The 25,316-nt window shown below is 47.4% G+C and overlaps 1 long non-coding RNA gene across 1 annotated transcript in view; it reads right to left on the reverse strand.

The window, feature by feature from the left end:
* Positions 1 to 10,915: 10,915 nt before the first annotated feature.
* The window catches only part of LOC144667582 (uncharacterized), a 113,340-nt gene continuing 98,939 nt past the window's right edge, over positions 10,916 to 25,316 (reverse strand). Inside the window, exon 3 of the long non-coding RNA XR_013573329.1 lies at positions 10,916 to 12,979. This is a non-coding gene — a long non-coding RNA (uncharacterized LOC144667582). The remainder of the gene's footprint in view (positions 12,980 to 25,316) is intronic.

Consider the following 25,316-nt stretch of genomic DNA (forward strand, 5'->3'; position numbering starts at 1 on the left):
GTGTGTGTGTGTGTGTGTGTGAGAGCGTGTGTCTGTGAGCGTGTGTGTGTGAGCGTGTGTGTGTGTGTGTGTGTGTGTAAGCGTGTGTGTGTGAGAGCGTGTGTGTGTGAGCGTGTGTGAGAGCGCGTGTGAGAGCGTGTGTGTGAGAGCATGTGTGTGTGAGCGTGTGTGTGAGCGTGTGTGAGAGCGTGTGTGTGAGAGCGTGTGTGTGAGAGCGTGTGTGTGTGAGCGTGTGTGTGAGCGTGTGTGAGAGCGTGTGTGTGAGAGCGTGTGTGAGATCGTGTGTGTGAGAGCGTGTGTGAGAGCGTGTGTGTGAGAGTGTGTGTGTGAGAGCGTGTGTGTGTGAGCGTGTGTGTGTGAGTGTATGTGAGAGCGTGTGTGTGAGAGTGTGTGTGTGAGAGCGTGTGTGTGAGAGCGTGTGTGTGAGAGCGTGTGTGTGAGAGCGTGTGTGTGTGAGCATGTATGTGAGAGAGTGTGTGTGAGAGCGTGTGTGTGAGCGTGTGTGTGTGAGAGCGTGTATGTGAGAGCGTGTGTGTGTGAGCGTGTGTGTGTGAGCGTGTGTGTGAGCGTGTGTGTGTGAGAGCGTGTGTGTGAGCGTGTGTGTGTGAGAGCGTGTGTGAGAGCGTGTGTGTGAGGCGTGTGTGTGTGAGCGTGTGTGTGTGAGCGTGTGTGTGAGCATGTGTGAGAGCGTGTGTGTGAGAGCGTGTGTGTGAGAGCATGTGTGTGTGAGCGTGTGTGTGAGCGTGTGTGAGAGCGTGTGTGTGAGAGAGTGTGTGAGAGCATGTGTGTGAGAGCGTGTGCGTGAGAGCGTGTGTGTGTGAGCGTGTGTGTGAGCGTATGTGAGAGCGTGTGTGTGAGAGCGTGTGTGTGTGAGCGTGTGTGTGTGAGAGTGTGTGTGTGAGAGCGTGTGTGTGAGAGCGTGTGTGTGAGGCATGTGTGTGTGAGCGTGTGTGTGAGGTATGTGTGTGTGAGCATGTGTGTGTGAGCGTGTGTGAGAGCGTGTGTGTGAGAGCATGTGTGAGAGCGTGTGTGTGAGAGAGTGTGTGAGAGCGTGTGTGTGAGAGTGTGTGTGTGAGAGCGTGTGTGTGTGAGCGTGTGTGTGTGAGCGTATGTGAGAGCGTGTGTGTGAGAGTGTGTGTGTGAGAGCGTGTGTGTGAGAGCGTGTGTGTGAGAGAGTGTGTGAGAGCGTGTGTGTGAGAGTGTGTGTGTGAGAGCGTGTGTGTGAGAGCGTGTGTGTGAGAGCATGTGTGAGAGCGTGTGTGTGAGAGAGTGTGTGAGAGCGTGTGTGTGAGAGTGTGTGTGTGAGAGCGTGTGTGTGTGAGCGTGTGTGTGTGAGCGTATGTGAGAGCGTGTGTGTGAGAGTGTGTGTGTGAGAGCGTGTGTGTGAGAGCGTGTGTGTGAGAGCGTGTGTGTGAGAGCATGTGTGTGTGAGCGTGTGTGTGTGAGAGTGTGTATGTGAGAGCGTGTGTGTGAGAGCGTGTGTGTGAGGCGTGTGTGTGTGAGCGTGTGTATACACACACGCACCTGGGGGTAATGAGACCCAATATTGAAGATATCTGTTGAAGAATTTGATTTCTTTTCCAAGGAAGTCAAGGAACATAAAAAATTCAACTTGTTGCTCTTCTTGACTTTCACTTCCCTTTTAAAAAAATTGACAGCAAATAAGCTTACAAACTGACACGAACTGTGTCTGTGCCCCCAACAATTCACTTCCTGTGTTTCTGTGCCCTTATAGTTCCTCATAGCGGGTGGCATCATGTGTTAGACTAAAGCAGGGCTTGCATGACAGCAAGGACCATGAGAGTGCAGATCAAGAGTGTTCGATCTGAATCCTCAAACCATGTTGTGGTCAGTTCCTGTCCTAAAGATGACCTTCCCAGAGCAAGGTGTTTATTGATCAGGGGGGTCCCAGACAGCAATGATGTTCCATTGTCTAATTTCTTTTTTCTCCTTCCACCTCTCCTAAGGACAATGATACTTGTTGAGGTTCGATCCCTTGGGCTCTGGACAGTTCATACGCTACATTGCAAGATGCTAACACCCTTGCCAGGCTAACACAATGAGATCCAGTGCAGCGAGTGTGATGAACAGAGTAGGCAATGATCCCAGTGAAGTACAGTCTGGCTGATTGGTGGCCAATCATAGAAACTCATAACCATGGACATGCTGAGTGTGGCCTCAGTGCAATGTTAGAGTCTCTAAGAACATCAAGACCACCGATGTTTCAGGGAGGATCTAGTCACAAGAATAAAGTGAGGCAAGCCTACCAACATGTAATACCTTATGGGTTGTGGGATGTCAGCTCAAATGGTATAATGCTTCACTTTTTGGTCTTGTGCTCCATCAAGCTCTCCCAAGTCAGGAATTGGGTGGGTTAAATATTGAGTAAAGCTTCCTCCATACTGTGCCAACAAACATTCCCAAAGCAATGTTCTATATGGAGTAAATCTCTTTTACATTGTCCCATCAAACAGTCCCAGGGCTCACTCAACACTGTCCCATCAAGTGCTGCTAAGGTCGGTACAGCATGGGTTAAAGGCAGAGTAAAGCTCACTCTTTACCGTCCCCTGAAACATTCTCAGGTCACACACATCACAGTTAGATGCAGAGTGAAAACTGTATAAAAGCACAACGGGCACTTGAAGGAAACAAACTCGCGGGGATTATGGGGACGGAGTGAGAGAGTGGGACTGACTGGATTAATCCCCAGGGAGCCATCATGGACTTGATGGGCTGAATGTACTCCTTCTGTGCCATAAATGACTCTACAGGCAGGATGTTCTGGCCCCACCCACTGCCGGAATCATCTGGTCCCACCAAAAACCAATGGACTTTTGGCTGGTCCGTTGCATTCCTGGCGGCGATCCCATCACAGTGGGGCCGGGAAATCTCGGTCTGTGACTCTGAGACTTCATGTGTAATATCTGACAATTTACTTCATTGATTTCCAAATGAGAGGGCTGACATTATGAAATAGAGTTTGTTTTAGCGAAGGGAAAAGAGTCTTACATCCTCACAATGACACCGTGTAAGATGGGTAATGACACGGCATGATGATGTCACACAACATGGTGTGATAGTGTCACACGAAATGGTGTGATGATGCCAAATGACATGGTGTGATGAAGTCACATGACATGTCATGATGATGTCACATAACATGATGTGATGATGTCACACAACATGGTGCGATGATGTCATGGTGTCACCTGACATGGTGTGAAGAGGTCACCTGACATGGTATGATGATGCCTTTCGACTTGATTGATGTCATCATTTGTTCACCAACAAATAGTGAAATAGTTTGTTAAACATTTCCCTTTGAGGACATTGTCCCTTTACATCAACCAAAAGACCTGAATATTTTCAAACGTTCACCTTTTCTTGTAAAGTTAGAAAGCCCAGCCGATTGACTCAGTGAGTTTTCATTTTCTGGTATTTTATTAAATTGCTCTTAAACTTTTAATGGAGCATTCACATTGGTGAAAGGTTTATCACAGTGTCACTTCAAACATGAATCAGAAAAAGACTGAAAACATTATCATTTATAATAATATCGTGATTAATATGAAGAGTCCTAAAAACATTTACATTCCTGCTGCCAAGATCAATAAAACTGAAAAGTAAATGTCTCATCCAGATGCAAAGCACTTTCCTACTTAACAAATCCTGGGTACTCGATTAACCAAAGGGCTGTATAAGTTTATAATTGCGGTGATTACCTTCGAAGCAATGTTGTTTCCCTTTCCCCCTGTGTTGATGTTAGGGCATCAGCCAAGCCTCAGTTGTTAACACTTTCACCTCTAAGTCAGTAGGTTGTAGGTTCAAGTCTAACTTCAGAGGCTAGCACATAGCCGAGGGAGTACTGAGGGAAAGCTGTACTGTCAGAGGTGCCGTTTTTCAGTTGTGACATTATGTAGGCACCATCTGCTCGCTCAGGTGGACATAAAAGGTACTTATTTGAAGAGGAGCAGGGGAATTAGGCTCAATGTCCTCGCCAATGCCTCATGGTTCATCTTCCAACTGACACCTGAACCAGATTATCTGGTCATTTATTTCTGTGTTGCTTGCAAGAGCTTGCTGTGTGCAAATTGGTTTCTACATTACAACTGTGACTGCACTTCAACAACAATGAAAATCAGGCAATTTCTAGAATAATCCAGCAATCTGCCAAGCCAGTCTTACATCAGGGTGACAAGTTGGAAATCTAGCATAGTGAGCTGGAGTAGATGATGATGACCCTTGACTTAGGGACAGGGAGGGAGAAAGCAGAATGAGCAGGAGAAACAAACAGGGAAAATTCAGAGAATAAACAATTATAGTGGGATTGATAAAGTAGGGAAAACTAACAGAGTTTTCAATAGGGAGAGAGAGCAACTGGAGGCTAGTGAGTTCTCTTGGAAAATGAGAGCTCCCCATAATAGAAACATTGTAAAAAGTACCCCAAATTCTTTTGTTTGAAGATTCTTGATCACAAACAAGTTGTTTGTGTAGTAGATTTCATTAATTAGGAAAACCTGATATGTTCTGGCACATCAGAATTTCCTGCTTGCAAGATAATTGTCTTCACTCCCATGTTGTTGTTATTATCACAAGGGAATGAAAGCTGTTGGCTCTGTAACATCAAAGATTGCAGCCCCTGACTTCAGTCCCAGTCCAGAGTAATTACATTTCAACCTCTTGTTAGAAGTAGGTGTTATAATGTTATATTGCTCGAAAAGAGTTAGGAACTATATTGTTATGCGCATTTATACATGTATACCCAGGATACCACATCACTCATCACTGCACGACAGTCAGTTTACCGAAAGCAACAATGTTCCGCAGCACATGGTGAGGAATACATTGGATGTCAGCTCCTGTTTCTGTGTAAATTAGTGCGATTATTTCGGACTTCAGGAAACACAAGTTTGGAAGAGTAGGAGCTGCACAAACCCCATTTACATGAAGAGCCCACTTCTACAATTGCCCCAAACAAGAAGCATCGAATCATTGACTGATGGAGCACAGAATGAGGCCATTTGGCCCATCATGCCTATACTGAATTTTTGGTAAGGCTGTTCACTTAATCCCTGTCTCCTGATCTTTCCCTATATTCCTGCACTTTTTTTTCCATTTCAGATATTTAAACAATTCCCTTTTGAAACTGACTATTGAACCTGTTCCCATTGCCCTCTCAGGCTGCGCATTCCAGATCACAACAACTCAATATGTGAAAAATTGTTTCCTCATGCCACCTCAGGTTCTTTGCCCAAACACCTTAATCCTATATCCTTTGGTTACCAACCTTCCTACCATTGGAAACAGTTTCTCTTCATTTGCTCCTATCAAAACCATGCATGATTTTGAATGCCTCTGTCAAATCTCCTCTTAACCTTCTTTGTTCTAGGGAAAACAACACCATTGTCTCCACATAACTCAACTTCCTCATTCTGGCACTATTCGAGTAAATCTCTTCTGCATCCTCTCTAAGGCCTCCTGACATCCTATCGAAAATCTGGTCCCCAGAATTGGACACAATCCTTCAGCTGAGGCCCAAGCTGGTGCTTTATCAAAGTATGACTAATGGGAACAACTCCACCATAACCAGTACCCAGTTCTGGGCTAGCCCAATGACTACCCTCCAATGATGGGACAGAACTTTCTATGTCACTGGTGATGATACCAGATTGTCTTCTGCTTAATTTGCCTAGTTAGGTCTTCCTGCTGGTTTCTGGTGTCTCGTTTCTCAGGAGACGGGGGATCTGGCATTCTGAATGGGCTGAGATTTCTTCAACATCTTCAATCGGGTAACTGCAGACATGAGAACGCAGCCTGGTCTCTCGCTGAATTGCTTGTCACTCCGGCTCATCCTAAGTAAATATTATGTGATGACCCCTGGTGTCTGTGCAGCTAAGTTTTACTTTTCACCTCCTTGCTCTGGGTCAGATTTTGTGATCGAAGACCATATTCTCACTGCTTATGAACTCTAAGCTCAATGGTGAGCTAAGGCCCTTTCTCCATCATTCACCTGCAATCAACTCTACAACCCAGCTCTGATTTCAGGAAAGCGATAACAATTATTGTATTCTCCGAATACTGGAATTGGTGGATTATCAATGCAATACCTGATTTGGCTCCTTTCACTATTGTTGCTACCATGTTCCCGCCTGTTGATATTCTGCTCTAGTCTTTCTCTGGGAGGTCTTGTGTCGCAGTGGTAGTGTCCCTACCTCTGAGCCAGAAGCAGGTTCAAGTCCCACTTCAGGGGCCGCAGAAAGTGTGTTCATAACGTGACCAAGCAGGTCGATTACCAGCCTCCAAATCCCTCCAAATCACCTGGTGGCGAGCGGGAGAGTTTCCTGGTCAGCCATACTGCAGAAGGCAATGGCAAACCACTGAACTGCTTTGCCAAGCATAATGAAGGACCAATCCAATGGAAGTCCATGACCGCAAATGCCGCCTTAGTACATGGTACCTGAAGGAGGAGAAGTCTTTCTCCATGACACCAACTTGTCCCTTTTCCTTGGCAACGCAGGTTGTCCCCTTGGCACCTTGGCACCATCATCTGTAGGCACCAGGCAGAGGACCAGCTTCCATGTGTAGGCTGGTGACAAATCTGTCTTTCTGTTACCATTCTTGACCCCACTAACTAATTGCCCAATATCAAGTGTCTGCCAGGACACACTGGCCTGTAGATCAGAAGCTTGTGGGTTCAAATCCCCCCCTCCAGAAACTTCAGCACAAAAATCTAGACTGATGTCCCAGGCCTGTACTAAAGAGGACGTCTCTGATCCCCAACCCGATCCAAAGCTCCACTACCAGCCTCCTATCCTGCACTGAATCCTGTTCCCAGATCCATAATGCACCCTTCCCTTCATTCACAAATCCCTCTGCTGCCTCCTGCCCACCCTACTTTGACCATCTCCTCCAATTGCCTGCTCTGGCCTTTTCTGCATCACTCCCTCCCTCTGTCTGCCTTCAGCTGTTTGGCCTCTAAAATCTTGCACTCTCTCTCCCTGGACACTTTCGTCATGTGACCGCGAGAACCTCCTCAAAAGCTAACCTCCTCAACCCTGTCCTCAGTATCCTCGCCCTCCTCCTCCTCCCCCTCTCCCCTTTCCACCCCCAAATCTTCCCCTGCTTTATCCAGCCTGCATTCCATCTATGAAGTGCTTTTGGGACACTTGCTGTTTTAAGGGTTCTCTGTGTGAGTGTCACCTTTGGAGGCGCCATCTTTCGGAGGAGATGTTGAGTTATGGCCCTGCCCGCCATCTCAGATTGATGTAAAAATCCCACTGCACTGTTTGGGGAAGAGAAGGGGATTCCCTGCCAGTGACCTGGCTAATTATTTATCCCTCAATTAACATCACAAAACAAGATGATCTGGTCATTAGTGCCTTGCTGCTTGCGGGAGTGTTCTGTGCACAAATTAGCTTCCGCATCTCCTATGCCACACTTCAGAAGTACTTTGAGGTGTCAGCTGTGGCTCAGTTCATAGCACCCTCACCTTTGAATCAGAGGGTTGTGGGTTCATGTCCCACTCCCGGAAACCAAGAACTGTGATTGTACTCGAAAAGAGTTGCAATCTGTGACTGTTGGTAACTCGAAAGAGTTTCAGAAGTACTTTATTGGCTGTAAAACACTTTGAGGTGTCCTGCGGCTGTGGAAGGTGCTGTAGAAATACAAGCTTTTCTCTCTTTTATAAGCCCAGTTGTTATTAAGCTGCAATCTTCTTTCTGTCCTACTCAGTTATTTGCATTCCCAGTTGACCTCTTTAATTGAATCTGCTAATTTAGTGCCAATTTTAGTTCGATTGAGATTTCTTAAAGGGCACCATTAGTGCTCCAACAGAGATTTGGCAGAGTGGCTTTGATTTCTGGTAAAAGCTTCAAGTATCTGCAGCCTTGGCAGATTGCCCGTACTAGGGTGAGGTCTTGTTGAGGCAGCTATTTCATTCCAGTATCTAGCAACGCCAGCTCTCAAGGAGATTTTGTCTTTTAATGGAGTTGGAGTTAGCTTTTACTGTGAAGTGACTCGGGACGTTAAAGGAGCTATACCAGGGCAATCTCTTGTTATTGAACTGGTCTGAGAATATGATAAGATGAACGTTGCTCTTATACCTGACCTAGCTGGGTTTAGCAAAGGGCCCAGTGAGCATGCTGCGTTACCCACCGACATTTCTTTCGTCTTCACCCCCCCCTAGTGGGAGAGGGTTACCTTGCTGGTCTACCTCGCCTGCGGTAGCCAGTCAACTAGTTGTCGCAGGGGTGGCCGTCCCTATGAAGGACGGCCGCCAACTCCCAGGAGATGCCAGCCAATTGGAGGGCTCAGTGGCCTCAGCAGTGCCACCGAGAGTGGTGGCCATTAACGGGACTGCGCCTGGGAGAAGAGGACACAAAGGATGGACAGTGGCCTCCCAGCCAGATAAGGTGGGCCTGGAGGCACCAGGCCTCTCAGGCAGGACGTGGGAGGGGGAGGAAGGGTTTGGTAAGGGCAGACGGCGCTGTTGCCAAATGGATGACCATTGCTCTGTGGGTCAAAGAGTGCCCGAATAGGAACATTGCACCCACACCCCCACAACCTCCAAGAATACTTGGAGGTCACCATGGTTCACTGGGCAGTTTCCCCATATGGCGGAGGGCCCACTGTCCATAGGTAAATCATCAGTGGGGGCGCAAAGAGGGCCTTATTTGGCCACTTAAGTGGTTCAGTTGGGGCTCTGGGCAGGAGGGTCGCAGCTATTTTCCCTGCCACTGTCAAGATGGCTTGGCAATGGGAAGACAACAGGCACATCAGCCCCTGCCTTCTCTCATATTTTATGCCCACATACCCCCCCCACCCACCCCCCCGGTTCCCAGCCGTCCCCTCAGGGTTTGTAAAGTCCAACCCAATAATTCAAGTAACATCAGAGTAACAGCGACTATACTTCAAAAATGCTTTGTTGATTGTCAAACGCTTTGAGAAGTCCTGAGGACATGAAAGAATCAGTTATTCGTAGAGTAGTTACAGTTCAGAAGGAGGCCATTCAGCCTGTTGGTTCCGTGCTGGCTCTCTGCAAGAGTAACTCCACTAGTGCCACTCTCTAGCTCTTTCCGTGTAGCCTTGCAAATCTCTTCTCTTCACATAAGTATCCAATTCCCTTTTGAAAGTCACGGTTGAATTAACAGGAAAACTGTGGTTGAACACACCACAAACTGCATATTAAATGGTAGACACAACCAAGACAGATCCCACAAATTTTCTCAGCAATTCACCCAGACATCAGTGGTCACTGTGAATCACAAAAACCCTTTGAATTCTGTCTTCCTCATGAGGGATTGCAACTCCCCTCTTTTGAGGAAATAGCTTCTGATTTCTCTCAGCACAATCTCCAACATAGCCTGGAAGTATTCTTGCTTCTTCTGCCTGAAGTGAGTTGTCAGGCAACCAGGCTCCAGCTCAGGCTATCCCAATGACTGCTCGCCTCCCAGCCACTCAATCATTTAGCCTGAGACTGCATTCCATGATATTTGGCCAGGCTGCACTCTGAGCCATACTCAGGTTCATACTCATACTCAGGCACAGTTCCAGCTCCACAGCTGCACAGTCGCCAATGACTGCTGCCAACCTTCTCCTTTCCCCCAGCTCCCAGCTGCACTGAGCTACAACACTTCAGCTGCATGGAGCCGACCGTCTTCTCCGTCTGCTCCTGACTCCCTGTCACGTGGGCAAGGGCTCACTTTCACGCAGCCCCCGCACCCCCCCCGCCCCGGCCACCCCCCCACCCCCGGTCCCATGGTCGTTGTTTGGCACCACACAGCCCTGCAGACACTCTGCCCGATCCCTGCAGAAGGCCCGGATGACCACCAGTTCAATGCACCACTGCCTCCCCAGAGGGGACATTTACCTGTTCAACTGCTAGGGGGGCTCGATTGTGTGTGGGAAACCCAAGAGCAAGCTCGAGTGATTTTTCAGCCCAGCAGGCTCATTATTGTTTCCTGACAACATCCTTTCGAAAGTGTGGTGCCCAGAATTGGGCACAGTTGAGGTAAAGACAATGTTTTATAATGGTTCAATTTTGTTTTTGTGTTCTATATCTCTATTTATAAAACCCAGGACCTCATTTGCCTTTTTAACCGCTTTCCCCACCTGCCCTGATTCAATGATTTGTGCACAAAAACCCCCAGGTCCCTCTGCTCCTACACTCCCTTTAGAATTGTAACCTTTAATTTATATTGCCTCTCCTCATTCTTCATACCAAAATTGAATCGCTTCACACATCTCATTAAATTGCATCTGACAGATTGGGAAATGTGGATGTACAAAGGGATCTGGGTGTCCTTGTAGACCAGTCAGTGAAAGTACACAGGCAGGTGCAGCAAGCAGTCAGGAAGGCAAATGGTATGCTGCCCTTCATTGCAAGAGGTTTTGAGTTCAGAAGTAGGGATGTCTTACTGCAGTTATACAGGGCCTTGGTGAGACCACAATTGGAGTATTGCGAGCAGTTTTGGTCTCCCTACCTAAGAAAGTATATACTTGCCTTAGAGGGAGTGCTGCGAAGTTTCACTAGGCTGATACCAGTGATGGCAGGACTGTCGTATGAGGAGGTATTGGTTCGCCTGGGCCTGTATTCACTAGAGTTTAGAAGAATGAGAGGGTATCCTGGTAACATCTCAATTTTTGAGTACAGGCAGCCTATCTAATAACTCACCTTTATCATTTTTATCTCATCCAGTATCTCAGCTACTTTCTCATTCACTATGACTTTGGTAACAGCTTCTCCATTGGTAAAGACAGATGGAAAGTATTCATTTAGTACCTCAGCCATGTCCTCTGCCTCCATATGTAGATCACCTTTTTGGTCCTTACTCAGTCCTACTGCTCCTCTTTCTGCCCTTTTACTACTTTTATATCTATGGAGGATTTTTGGATTCTTTTTTCATGTTAACTGCCAGTCTTTTCTCATACACTCTCTTTGCCTCTCTTATTTCCTTTTTCGCTTCCCCATTGAACTTTCTATATTCAGCCTGGTGCTCAATGTATCATCAACCCGAGATCTGATGTATTCACACTTTTTCTGCTTCATACTCTGTCTTTTGCCATCCAGGGAGCTCTGGGTTTTCTTGCCTTACCTTACCCCCTTATGGGAATCTACCTCAACTGTACCCAAACTATCTCCCGTTTTAAGGCAGCCCATTGTTCAGTTACAGTTTTGCCTTCCAATCTTTGATTCCGGTTTACCTGGGCCAGATCAGCTCTTACCCAACTGCAATTGGTTCCCCCCCCCCACAACTCCTTCCCCAGGATCCAGCAATTCTTCACTGGGCTGGACGCATACTTCACCTGAACACACTTTAGAAACTCAGTGCTCTCTCTTGCCTTTACACTAGTATAGTCCTGGTTTATATTAGAATAATTGCGTTCCGCCATTAAAATCATTCTATAGTTTTTGTACCCCTCTGTAAACTCCCTTTCCCACTAGTTGGTGGCCTAAAGAATAGACCCCAGTGGTGTAATGGCACTTCTATTCTTTCTTAGCCCCAGCCAAATATTGTTCTTGACCTCTCTAAGGCATCCTTCCTCTCCAGCACTGAATGAATACTGCCACACCTTCTCCCTTCTTTCTTTCACTATCTTCCCTGAACGCCCTGTATGTAGGAATGTTTTGTACCAAGTCCTGACCTTCTTGGAGCCAGGAATCCATAATCACCACGACATCATATTCCCCTGTGACTATCTGCGTCTGTGTCCACACTTTGTGCATTTCCATAAAGGCACTATACAAATTTCTTAATCGGTTGATGAGGCTACGACCGATGAGAGGAGATGTTGCTGCCAGTCACATCGACAACTTAAGAGGGCGTTTGTTTTACTAACTCCGACCGTGTGTCCGTAACGACCAATAACAGCAACTCCGGCAGAGAACTGACAACGTGAGCAGGAATTGGCCATGAGAGTGCAGACAATCCTGGAACTGTCCAAGGTGGAGTGATTGCAGGAGGGGCGGCAGTGAAGCTTAAGAAGGGTCCTTCAGCCAGTAGGTACCGGCCCAGTATCCGCTATATCTTCCCCATCAATGTCTTGCTGACATTGCCTACAAGTGCCACAATTGCCCTTTACAATCTAGTACATCATCCACACACCAGCGAGTCAGCCTTTCAGAGATATAAAACATTCTGTTTTGCCTCAGGGTCTATCTTGATGGAGAATGTTAGCAAATGGCCCCCTGTAATAGGTTTATTAATGAGGTGTTTCAAATCCATTCGGTGTTTAAGCCTGATTGGTTTTATTCGGCTAATGTAGCTGCTATTCTTACCTTTCCTGAGCTTCAGGACTGGATGTTCCAAGACCGTGACACATTACAGGGCTAACCTGAGGACTAGTTCAGACTAGATTGATTGGAACGCAGTGTGTCGATCAGACACACCTTAGCTATTCCTTGCCATCACTGAGGCTGCTAATGAGTTTTCATTTACGTGAAGTGATGTAGCACATTGGGCAGGGAGGATTGAGGCTGACTCCCTGTTCACAAACTGAGAAAATGGATCAGTAAAAGAGCCTTTTTTGTTAAACAGGCATAACTTATGAGGTGACTTGATGGAGGCATTTCAAATTCTAAAGGAATGGGCCGGTTTTTTTTTTCATTGTTGGGTTGTAGCTTTTATTGCCCATCCCTAATTGCCCTTGAGAAGGTGGTGGTGAGCCGCCTTCTTGAACCACTCCAATCCATATGGTGTAGGTACACCCACAGTGCTGTTAGGGAGGGAGTTCCAGGATTTTGACCCAGTGACAGTGAAGGAACGGCCAATATATTTCCAAGTCAGGATGGTAAGTGACTTGGAGGGGAACTTGCAAGTGGTGGTGCTCCCATGTGTCAGCTGCCCTTGTCCTTCTAGACGGTAGAGGTCCCGGGTTTGGAAGGTGCTGTCGATGGAGCCTCGGTGAGTTGCTGCAGTGCATCGTGTAGATGGTACACACTGCAGAGAATTAAACAGATTGTTTCCAGTGATGAAGGGATCTGGAATAAAGGGACATAGATGTCAGATTAATTGTGAAAGGTTTAAGGCAGAGAGTGGTTGAATTTGTTCACACAGGCACTTGTGAGGCTGGGGAATGCACCACCAGAGTTTGCAATTGGAGCAAAGACCAGGGTTGACATTTTCTGGACCCATTGGTGATAGGCTGCGAGGCAGGAGGACCAGTGAGATGGCATGGGAAGGTGTGGGGGAATGCCCATCGTCTCTCAGCCCTCTTGTCACCTTGCCAACTGTGTCAGAGGTGGCAGATATGCTGCCTGCTGGAAGCCCAATTGACCACTGAAGCGGCTGCAAGTTGCCATGTTAGGAGTGCCTGCTGCCTCGTGGGGAGCCTGCCAGGCAAACCTTGGCAGCCACCCAGTGAGCTCTTGGGTAGAGCCTCCCGTAGGAATGGTGCTTCCTGCCCTCAGCAACACTCCACTCCCCACCCCCCGCCCCCAGTCACTGGTGCCTGCCTGACTGGCTTCAGCAACCCCAGACCCCACTTGGCCCACTTTGAGGTGCCCGCCCTCATCCTCCAGGCACACCAAGGCCGCCGCTATCGGTGGCGATGCTGAGGCTGCTGGGCTGCCGGCCGTCTGATGGTGCCAACAGGTCTCGGGGGGGCCGGGCCGCTATCTCAACAGGACGGCAGCCCCGGTGGTAAATTGGCGGTCGCCGGCAAAATGCGGCCTTGGCTCTCACTGTCCGCTGAAGCAGGATCGCCCTCCGCTTTCAGCCCCAGTGGCAGGTTGCTGCCTTACAAGAAATCCCATCCCATGTCTACATTTAAGAACAGGTTAGATAGACAGCTGAAGGATAGGAAACAAAGAGACATAGAACAGTGTGAGCACGTGGGGTTAAGTCTGCTGTGTTTTGTACAGGACAAACGTCAAGGCAGACTGCCTAGGCCGAAAAGCCTGTTTCTCACTGGAACGTCTGTTCCAGTCCCCCGTAAATTAACCGTTCAGTTTGCCTACAGAACAGCAGTGACCAAGGATCATTTTTGGATATCCCAAAGGCAGAAAAGGCGCGAGATTAAAGCAAGTCCTTTCTTTATTTTTACATTTAGTTCATCCTATCGCTGCGATGAGTACACAGCACGCGAGGCCATAGCGACGGCTCCCCAAGGATCCACTGAGACTTTTGCTTCAGCGAAATTCTCCAGAAAATAAACTGCCTCTGTTTTTTTTTAAAAAAAAATGATTGTTCTGAAACTCTGGCTTTGGGGCTGAAAGGCCGCAGCAATCACATATAGAATAAAAACAGAAAATGTTAGAAACACACAGTGGGTCGGGCTGGAGAGAGAAACTGAGTTAATGTTTCAGATTGGTAGCCGAAGAAGTATTGAAACGCCAGAGCATACAGGGTTATGGGCCAAGAGCTGGAAATTGGGATTAGAATAGATAGGTGTTATCAAGCACCTTGATAGCCAGCACAGACACGATGGACCGAAGGGCCTGTTTCTGTGCTGTTTAACTCCACGACCCTGTGACTCTATGACCTTTCGCCAGAGCTGAAAAATAGTTAGAAATGTGACAAGATTTAAGCATGTACAGAGGCAGGGAAAGGGGAGGTTTATGAAGGGTGAAGGGGGCTTCATTGAGTAAATAACTGGAGTACAAATGCAGGGAAGTTATGCTGATTCTTCACAAAGCCCTGGTTAGGGCCCAGCTAGAGTCACCGCACTTTAGGAAAGATGTGAAGGTCCTTGAGACGACGCAGAGGAGATTTACCAGAATGGTTGCAGGGCGTGTGGGGGTTTAGTTCCAATGTTAGGTTGGAAAGGCTGGGGTTGTTCTCCTTGGAGCAATGGAGGCTGAGGAGAGGTTTGATAGAGGTGGACAACATTATGACAGGTTTGGATAAGGTAGATAAGGGAAATCTCTTCCCATTAGTACAAGATTGTATAAGGACTAGGTGACACAGATTTAAGATTTTCAGCAAGAGATGCAGGGGGAGTGTGAGGAAGAAGTTTTTTATGCAGCGAGTGGTGATGTCCTGGAACTTGCTGCCTATGGCGGCCGGGGGCAGGGGGGGTGGAAGTGGGGACGATGAACGATTTCTAAAGGAAATTTGATGGGCACTTGAAGGAAATAAACTTGCAGGGGCTACTGGGGGTTGGGGGGGTGTCAAGTGGGGAGTGGGATAGACTGGATTGCTGTGTGGGGAGCTGGCAGGGACTCGATGGGCCAAATGGCCTCCTTCTGTGTCGCAAATGACTCTACGGTAAAAGGGGTGATGGCACAAGGCAAAAGGAGAGGATAATGGGACAAGTAAAGAAACTAAGGATGGGCCTAGAGGAGGTGAAAATGGGAAAAAAACAGAATCATTACTAGGAGCTGCAGTCTAAAATAGCGGGAGACGTGGTCAGATTCTGAAATTGTCTGGTGTTGAGTGTGGAGAATTAGGTAACGTGTCCAATCGAAAGGTGAGGTGCTATTCCTCGTAGTCGCATTGAGCTTCATCAGAACATTGGAGGACAGAGGTCAGAGTGGGAGTGAGGGGCTGGGGAGAATTTAAATAGCAAGCGATCGGAGGCTCTGGGTCCCTGAAGCGAAGTGTCCCACAGAACGATCGCCCAATCTGCATCAAGTCAAAGCAAATACCTGTGCCCAGTAGGTGGCATCCGAGCTCAGTTTACTTGATGCTGAGTGAGAGTGAACAGAGTTGTCACAGTGAGAGTTCCACTCAGCCACATAGCAATAGCATTTTTAAAACGTTCAACTTAAAGGGAATGAGCATTTCCCTGAATTGTCTCACTGCTTTCCGCGCTTTAGGGGGAACAGGTTCTTAAAATCCCCTGCGTTTGTTTTGCTGAGCGCTGTGGAATTTGGGGGTTTAAGTTTTCGCCTGGTCATCCAGACAGACAAGTGAGCTGCCTGTTAATACAGAACCCATCTGGATGGGATTGCAGAGTGAGGAAGAAAACGATTAATTTCTCAGTGTGCATCACAGGCCACATACAGGGAGAGATCTGTAGACGGACAAGAGAGAGAACACAAGACAGTAATATCGGGTGGTTTGAACTATCCGAGGCAGACTGGGATAAAGAAGAAAAGACTTGCATTTATATAGCACCTTTCACAACCTCACGGCATCCCAAAGCGCTCTACAGCCAATTAAATACTTTCTGAAGTGTAGTCACTGTAGGAAACACAGCAGCCAATTGGTGCACAGCAAGCTCCCACAAACCACAAAGTGGTCAATGTCCAGATAATCAGTTTTTGTGATATTGATGGAGGACAGGTCACTGAGGAGATCTCCCCTACTCCTCTTTGATATAGTGCCATGGGATCTTTTACATCCACCTGAGGGGGCCAACAGGGCCTCAGTTTAATGACTCATCAAAAAGATAGCACCTCCGACATTGCAGCACCCCCTCAGCACTGCACTGCAATCTCAGCTTAGCTTTCTTATTTGAGTCTCTGGAGTGGGAGTATGGACCCATGACATTTTGACTCAGAGGCAAGAGGGCCAACAACCAAGCCACAGCTAAGACCTTAAGCGTAATGCTTGTGGTCAAAAAGGGGGAATGGTTTTTAGGATGCATCCAGGACTGCTTTGTACATCAGCGTGGTCCTAGTTCAATGAGGAAAAAAACATTGCTTGATTTCCTACTGGGAAATGAAGTGGGGCAAATGGCTGATGTGAGAGTAGGGGAACAATTAGAAAGTAGCGATCACAACATAGGTTCAATTTAAAAAAGGATTAGTCAGAAGAGTTAAAGCCAAGTATGCTTTACTGGAAATATGTCTTGTGCTGTAATACAAGAAAATTAATCAAACAGACCCATTGATCAGCACTGGGGAATCTTTATATATGAACTGGAGAGAAAACAAAAACTTTTGTTTGGGCACCACACAGAATAGTTTAATGGATAAACAGAGAGATTGATATTAAACTGAAAGGGAACATGTTAGGGTTAACAATGCTGGGGACAATCATAAAGTATAACATTTAGAGGAAGGTTAACAGGGTTAAAATGGAATATGAAATAACTGTTAGCAGAAGATATAAAAGGAAACAGTATGTTCATTTCTGAACACATTAAACGATAACTAACTAAAATAGTTATATTAAAGTACAAAACTAGGGTCCGTAAATATAAGATGGGCACTAATAAATCCAATGAGGATTTCAGGAGAAACCTCTTAACCCAGAGAGTGGTTAGAATGTGGAACTTGCTACCACAGGAAGTGATTGAGGCCTATAGAATAGACACATTTCCGATTACAGGGCTGGACAGGGCAGATGCAGGAAGGATGTTTCCCCTGGCTGGGGGGGGTCTAGAACCAGGGGGCGCAGTCTCAGAATAAGAGGTAGGCCAATTAGGACCGAGGAGAGAAGGAATTTCTTCAATCAGAGGGTGGTGAATCCTAGAAATCTCTGCCCCAGTGGGCCATGGAGGTTCAGTCATTGAGTATGTTCAAAGCAGGGGTTGATATATTTCTAGAAACCGATGACATCAAGTGATACGGGGCTAGCGCCGGATGATGGGGGTTGAAGTAGAAGATCAGCCATGATTGAGTTAAATAGTGGAACAGGCTGGAGGGGCCAAATCGCCTACTCCTGCTCCTATGTTCCTTTGTTTAAAGGGAAGCAGGATAAACACACGAGGAAGAAAGGTAGTAGAAGGTGCAGATTGGATGAGGTGACATAGAATGGCAGGAGGCTTGTGTGGATCATAAACACTAGCATGAAACAGTTGGGCTGAATGGCCTGTTTCTGTTCTGTGTAATTTTGTGTAAATTAAGATTGAATCGGACTCTCAGGGATTAAGGAGGGAGTAAAATTGTGGACGATGAGGGGATGGCAGAAATATTAAATAAATGTACTTATGACCTTCTGTTTAACAATAAAATCCCAGGTTAGCATCCGTATGTCCAGATCGTGCCGTGTCCTTCCATTTTGTAAAAGAAAAATTCAGTCTCGAGAGATGTGATGTGATTTCCTCGGTTTCTGCAAACAAGCACTGACTTAGAGACACAATCCGACAGTGTCTCTTTTTCATTCCCCCTCCAGATTATTTCAAACGGGGAAATGAAAGCTGCTCATTTTCTCAGCGAGTCCTTGCTTTCAATCTCTGCTCATAATCTGCAGCTCGAGGCCAGATTCCCAGCCCCTTGTGATTTGACAATCAGTCATTAATCGGCACTCAGGCCCTTCTTCCCTGGTCTTGACTGAGTGTCTCGCCTGGGTCACGAGGATTGAGGACGTGTGCTGTCACTGGTATCATAGTGCTGGCATTTAGAAGATGTTTAAAAGCATTTCTTATTTAAAAACCAGCAGAGCACAGGGGTGTTGACATAAGCACATGCTTGTTTGGCAGCCTGTTGGCTATAAATTTGAACACAGAAGGGAGGGTTTTCCCCATGTTGGGCGGGTACAGTGGCCGAGCCTGGGAGCGACTGCGCAATGGTCCACCTTCCACGTTCGGGCCCCGGCTGTGATTCGACGCCAGGGGTTGGCCAATTAGCGGCCTCAGCGCCTGCCGGGTTGGGTGGTGGGGGTGTGCGGGAGGAGCGCGAGCGCTGAAGTCTGCGCGCGTGTGCGCGAGGTGGGGGGAAGGCGGTCAGTGAAAGCTTCCTGGAGGGCACGGAGCTGCCTCCGGGAGCCAAAGAGTTTTAACCCGAAAAATAAAGATTTTAAAAATAAGGAAAACGTGCGACTCGGTCACATGAGCAAGCGAACATGTGGAAAATGAGTTTTAAACATTTTTATAGATTTTTTCTGTTGGAGTCCTCATCCAGCCCGTGGATGAGGTTTCACAAAAAAATGCAGAGGCCGCCTGGCTTGCTTACTTGTTGCCGACCGAAATACCTCGTGAGTGCGCGATGACGTCGGGTGAACGCGCGCCCGCCGACCGAAATACCTCGCGAGTGCGCGATGACGTCGGGTGAACGCGCGCCCGCCGACTGAAATACCTCGCGAGTGCGCGATGACATCGGGTCAGCGCGCGCTATTTCACGCTCGCGTGTGTCGGGCGCGCGCTCGCATGCTGAGCTGATAAGCCCTGCCCAGGAAGTAACCGGTTTAAGTGGGTAGCTTCCTCATCCCTGAGGCAGGAGGTGGCGGGTTCAAGTCTTACTCCAGCGCATAAAGCACAAAATGCGGGCTGACATTCCCAGCGCCAGTGCCGAGGGAGTGCCGCACTGTCAGGGGTGCTGTTTTTCAGATGTGATGTTAAACCATAGGCCCTGCCTTGCTCTCTCAGGTTTGCGATGATGCTATCTTGGAGAGGAGCAGGGGGAGATTTGTCATTTACTGGAGGGTAATAGGTGGGAGGCGGACATTGGAATAGTCAAGTCCCGAGGGAACGACACAGCTGGATTGAGGGATGATTTTCTTTGTGCCTGGGACGTTGATGTTGAGCAGTTGGAGGTTAGCGAGCTTTCATTTCCTTGAGCTAAACAGGCCAAGGTTGGCAGCTGAAAATATCCGAGGAAATTAAATCCTCAAAATGTAAATATTTCAATATTTGCATCTGCTCAACAGAACCATATTTATAGAACCCTGTCAAATATGTTCCATTTTTGTACAAAACGAGTCAATAAATCAATAAGCGTGCCCATTTTTTTTTGAGCTGAGGCTGAATTCAGCCAATTTCTTCCCTTCATCAATTTCGCCAAAGAAAGCCTGTTTCTTGAGGTCTGGGCTGAAGCTTTTCCACAGGATAGTGACCTAATTACCACGCTTTCCAAGGCCGATGTGAAGTTAAACTGCAAAAAGAGCCAGTATCGCTGGAGCACATGGATCCAATCGAGCATTAGACCATTAAATGGATGAGGACAACAACGGACATAACAAAGCCCAGCCCAGCTCCGCGGGATGAGAAGCAGGGAGGTGATCCTCCGGAACTGGCAAAAGGCAAATACTGGACCATTGAAGGAAGGGGCTTCATGGGACTTTGGGGTGGGATAGTGGAGACAAAGGAAATCCAGAATCTTTTAAGAGCCAATTGGATGGTGATGTGGGTTGACAATAGATTTTGGTGGTGGGCTAATCTGGAATGGTACCAATGGCTTTGCTCCTATACAAAGGCCATTCACCTGCCAACCTTGGCCTGTCTAGCTCAAGGAAATGAAAGCTCGCTCACCTTCGAGTGCTTAACATCAACATCAAACACTCCCAGGCACAAAGAAAGTCACCCCCTCAATCCAGCTGTGTCGTTCTCTCTAGACTTGACTATTCCAATGTCCGCCTCCCACCTATTACCTTCCAGTAAACGACAAATCTCCCCAGCTCCTCTCCAAGGTAGCACCATCGCAAACCTGAGAGAGCAAGGCAGGACCTATGGTTTAACATCACATCTGAAAAACAGCACCCCTGACAGTGTGGCACTCCCTCGGTGCTGGCGCTGGGAGCGTTGGCCCGCATTTTGTGTTTTATGCGCTGGAGTAAGACTTGAACCCACCTGAGGGGTGAGGAACTGTAAGAGGCCATTCAGCCCCTTGAGCCTATTCTGCCATTTACTTAGATCATGGCTGATCTGCATTTTCCTTCCATTTACCCACCTCTGTTCCATACCCCTTAATGCCCTCAGCTTCATAGAATCAAATGGCACAGAAGGAGGCCCTTTCTGTCTGTGCCCACTCTTTGAAAGAACAATCCAATTAGCCCCAACTCCCCAGCTCATTCACCATAACCCCTTTTCTTTCAAGCATTTGTCCAACTCCCTTTTGAATGCCACTATTCAATCTGCTTCCACCACCCTGTCAGGCTGTGCACTCCAGGCCGTAGCATGTCAAATGTTAAATCTCAAACTGTTACAGTGAGAGCAACACCAGTGGGTGAAGGGCAAATGGTGGAACAAATTGTGTGCTGACCTTCAGGACACCTTGGGGGAGGGTGAAGGTTGAAGTTGTGCAGCAGGTCCAACAAGCGAGTTTCGGTAAATGAGCGCAGAGAGGTAGAGTCTGAAGAATTCAGTGATGCTGTCTACCTTTACTGTATCATTAACGACACCCCTCACACCGCTCCCCACCTCCCCACCACCCTGACTAGGTGAGAGTTATTAACTGAATGACAGATGCTATGGTGATTTCATGTTGAGCTTATGGACTTAAGCACAAGGCGACATCTATCAAATGCACCTTTAATAATAAACTGCAGGCACCTTTCAGCTCAGTAAGACCTGGGTAATTAGTTCTGTCCATTTAAAGAGTCCATCCACATGGTGGAGGAGGGGTTATGTTGAAGGACAGCAGGGCAATCTGCCCCGGGCGATGTCCTGACCAATATTTGTCCTTTCAGCAACATCACTTTAAAAAAAAAAGGTGATCTAGTCGTTAATCTCATTGTTGTTTGTGGGAGCTTGCTGTGCGCACATCAGCTGCCATGTTACCCTACATTACAGCAGTGACTGCTACTTCTTGGCTGTAAAGCACTTTGGGACATTCAGGGATTGCGAAAGGCACTATAAAAATGCAGATGTTTTCTTTTCTGTTGTATTTCACGGTGTGTGATCTTCAGCATCCTGTGGGCTGTGTGCTCAGAGTGGTCAGTGTGAGGGCCAGTTTAGTTGGAACACTTTCTTGCTGATCAACACCGAAGCCATTTATTATCTATTCAGGAGTGGTGCAATTACACAAGAATCTGTGATTATAAACTAGGGTCTTCAAAGAAAGATTGATTAAACTCATATATCCATCATAAGCACTCGTTAAACAAAATGCATTAAAACTTGAAGGAAGGCTTTAGGTGAAGCCGCTAATTTAATACAAGTCAATGTTTTGATGGGTAATGAATTAGGCTCACGGAAGGCCAGGTACTTCTGAGATCAGATCGCACTCCAGGTGATTAAAGCAAATCAATGAGATGTCAGATTGAGTTAATTTGTGCACGCCTGGAGGTGTTCAGGTGTGACTCACCTGTATCTTCATTACAGACCCGTGACTGCTGGTAAAGAGATCATCCAAGCCACAGTAACTTGAATGGACATTTATCTCATTAGAAAGTGGCAGTGCTCTATTCAAAGTATCAGTGAGATGGTCCACAGGCAATGTTGCACTGTGAGTATAGTCAAGTTTGCAAGGGCAGGCGGTTGCAGTGAGTCTGCAGTACAGACAGGTTACCATGAGTCTACAGTACAGGTGGGTTATAGTAAGTCTGGAATACAGGCAGGTTACAGTGAGTCTGCAGTACAGGCGGGTTACAGTGAGTCTGCAGTACAGGCGGGTTACAGTGAGTCTGCAGTACAGGCGGGTTACAGTGAGTCTGCAGTACAGGCAGGTTACAGTGAGTCTGCAGTACAGGCGGGTTACAGTGAGTCTGCAGTACAGGCAGGTTACAGTGAGTGCAGTACAGGTGGGTTACAGTGAGTCTGCAGTACAGGCAGGTTACAGTGAGTCTGCAGTACAGGCAGGTTACAGTGAGTCTGCAGTACAGGTGGGTTACAGTGAGTCTGCAGCACAGGCGGGTTACAGTGAGTCTGCAGTACAGGCGGGTTACAGTGAGTCTGCAGTACAGGCGGGTTACAGTGAGTCTGCAGTACAGGCGGGTTACAGTGAGTCTGCAGTACAGGCGGGTTACAGTGAGTCTGCAGTACAGGCGGGTTACAGTGAGTCTGCAGTACAGGCGGGTTACAGTGAGTCTGCAGTACAAGCGGGTTACAGTGAGTCTGCAGTACAGGCAGGTTACAGTGAGACTGCAGTACAGGCGGGTTACAGTGAGTCTGCAGTACAGGCAGGTTACAGTGAGTCTGCAGTACAGGCGGGTTACAGTGAGTCTGCAGTACAGGCGGGTTACAGTGAGTCTGCAGTACAGGCAGGTTACAGTGAATTTGCAGTACAGGCAGGTTACAGTGAGTCTGCAGTACAGGCAGGTTACAGTGAGTCTGCAGTACAGGCAGGTTACAGTGAATTTGCAGTACAGGCAGGTTACAGTGAGTCTGCAGTACAGGCAGGTTACAGTGAATTTGCAGTACAGGCAGGTTACAGTGAGTCTGCAGTACAGGCAGGTTACAGTGAGTCTGCAGTACAGGCGGGTTACAGTGAGTCTGCAGTACAGGCAGGTTACAGTGAATTTGCAGTACAGGCGGGTTACAGTGAGTCTGCAGTACAGGCGGGTTACAGTGAGTCTGCAGTACAGGCAGGTTACAGTGAGCCTACAATTTTGGTCGGAAGAATAAAAAGGTGACTTATTATTTAAATGGACAGAAACTTCAGAATGCTTCAGTGCAGAGGGATCTGGGTGTCCTCGTGCATGAATCGCTGAAAGCTAGTATGCAGGTACAGCAGGTAATAAGGAAGGCAAATGGAATTTTTGCATTTATTGCTAAAGGAATAGAGTATAAAAATAGGGAAGTGTTGTTGCAACTGTACAAGGCATTGGTGAGACCGCGCCTGGGGTACTGTGCACAGTTTTGGTCCCCTTACTTGAGGAAGGATGTAGTTGCATTGGAGGCGGTTCAGAGGAGGTTCACTAGATTGATTCCAGAGATGTGGGGCTTGTCTTATGAGGAGAGATTGAGCAGTTTAGGCCTATACTCGCTAGAGTTTAGAAGGATGAGAGGAGATCTAATTGAGGTATATAAGATGCTAAAGGGGATAGACAAAGTAGACGTGGAGCAGATGTTTCACCATCTGGGGCATTCTAGAACGAGAGGCCATAGTTTTTGGCTAAGGGGTGGTAGATTTAAATCAGAGATGAGGAGGAATTATTTTTCTCAAAGGGCCGTGAATCTGTGGAATTCACTACCTCAGAGTGCAGTGGATGCCGGGACGCTGAATAAATTTAAGGAGGAGATAGACAGAGTTTTAATTAGTAATGGGGTGAAAGGTTATGGGGAGAGGGCGGGAAATTGGAGTTGAGGCCAAAATGAGATCAGCCATGATCGTAATGAATGGCGGGGCAGGCTCAAGGGGCTGAATTGCCTATTCCTGCTCCTAGTTCTTATGTTCTTATGTACAATACAGGTGGGTTACAGTAAGTCTGCACAGTCATGCTGCAGCCAGTTAGGCCACACTTGGAATTTTGCATGCAATTCTGGTCACCACATTACCAGAAGGATATGGAGGTGTTGGAGAGGGTGCAGAGGAGGTTTACTAGGATGCTGCCTGTTCTGGAGGTTATTAGCTATGAGGAGAGGTTGGAGAAACTCGGATTGTTCTCATTAGAGCGACGGAGATTGAGGGGCGACTTGATAGAAGTTTACAAAATTATGAGTGGAATGGACAGAGTAGATAGTCAGAAGCTTTTTCCCAGGGTGGAAGAGTCAATTAATAGGGGACACAGATTTAAGGTGAGAGGAGAAAACTATAGAGGAGATGTGCGGGGCAAGTTTTTTACGCAGAGGGTAGTGAATGTCTTGAATTCGCTGCCAGAGGAGGTGGTGGAAGCAGGTATGATAGTGGTGTTTAAGAGGCAGCTTGACAAATACATGAATAGGATGGGAACAGAGGGATACGGACCCCGGAAGTGCAAAATGTTTTAGTTTACGGGCAATATGATCGGCGCAGGCTTGGAGGGCCGAAGGGCCTGTTCCTGTGCTGTACTTTTCTTTGTTCTTTGTTCATTCCTTTCCTGATACGTATACCCACCATTTCTGGTATCATCCCTGCAAGTCTTCTCTGCAGCCTCTCCAGTGTCTCTATGTCCTTTTTATAATATGGCGACCAGAAAGTGACTCTGCAGTACAGGTGGGTTAAAGTGATTCTGGAATACAGGTGGGTTACAGCGAGTCTACAGTACAGGCGGGTTACAGCGAGTCTACAGTACAGGCGGGTTACAGCGAGTCTACAGTACAGGCGGGTTACAGCGAGTCTACAGTACAGGCGGGTTACAGCGAGTCTACAGTACAGGTGGGTTACAGTAGGTCTGCAGTATAGATGGGGTACAGTGATTCTGGAGTACAAGCAGGTTATGAGTCTGTAGCACAGAATTAGACCATTTGGCCCATCAGTTCCATGCTGCATTTATGTTCCACAAGAGCTTCCTCCCATTCTCCACATCCAACCCTATCAATATATTCTTCCACTCCTCTCCCCTTCATGTGCTTATTTAATTTTCTCTGGGTGCAGCTCTGCTATTCACCTGAACCTCTCCCTGGGGCAATAAGCTCCACATTCCAACCACCCTCTGGAAAAATCATTTCCTCTGAATTCCTTATTGGGTTCCTTAATGCCTATTGTATATTCATGGGGCTGGTTAGCCCAGTCAGATTCCAGCCCAGGTAGATTTGGGACCTGTATCCTCACTCTCCCCCTGAGAGTGGGAGACAATGGCAAACCACCACTGCCGAGGAAGCAGCTGATGAGAAAGCATCAGCAATGAACCAGCCTTCGGCCTAGCACACGTCAATGAATCTTACATTTACAATCTCTGGTTTTGGATTCC

Source organism: Cetorhinus maximus, chromosome 24 (genome assembly GCF_964194155.1).
Source record: "Cetorhinus maximus chromosome 24, sCetMax3.hap1.1, whole genome shotgun sequence".
Lineage (NCBI taxonomy): Eukaryota > Metazoa > Chordata > Chondrichthyes > Lamniformes > Cetorhinidae > Cetorhinus > Cetorhinus maximus.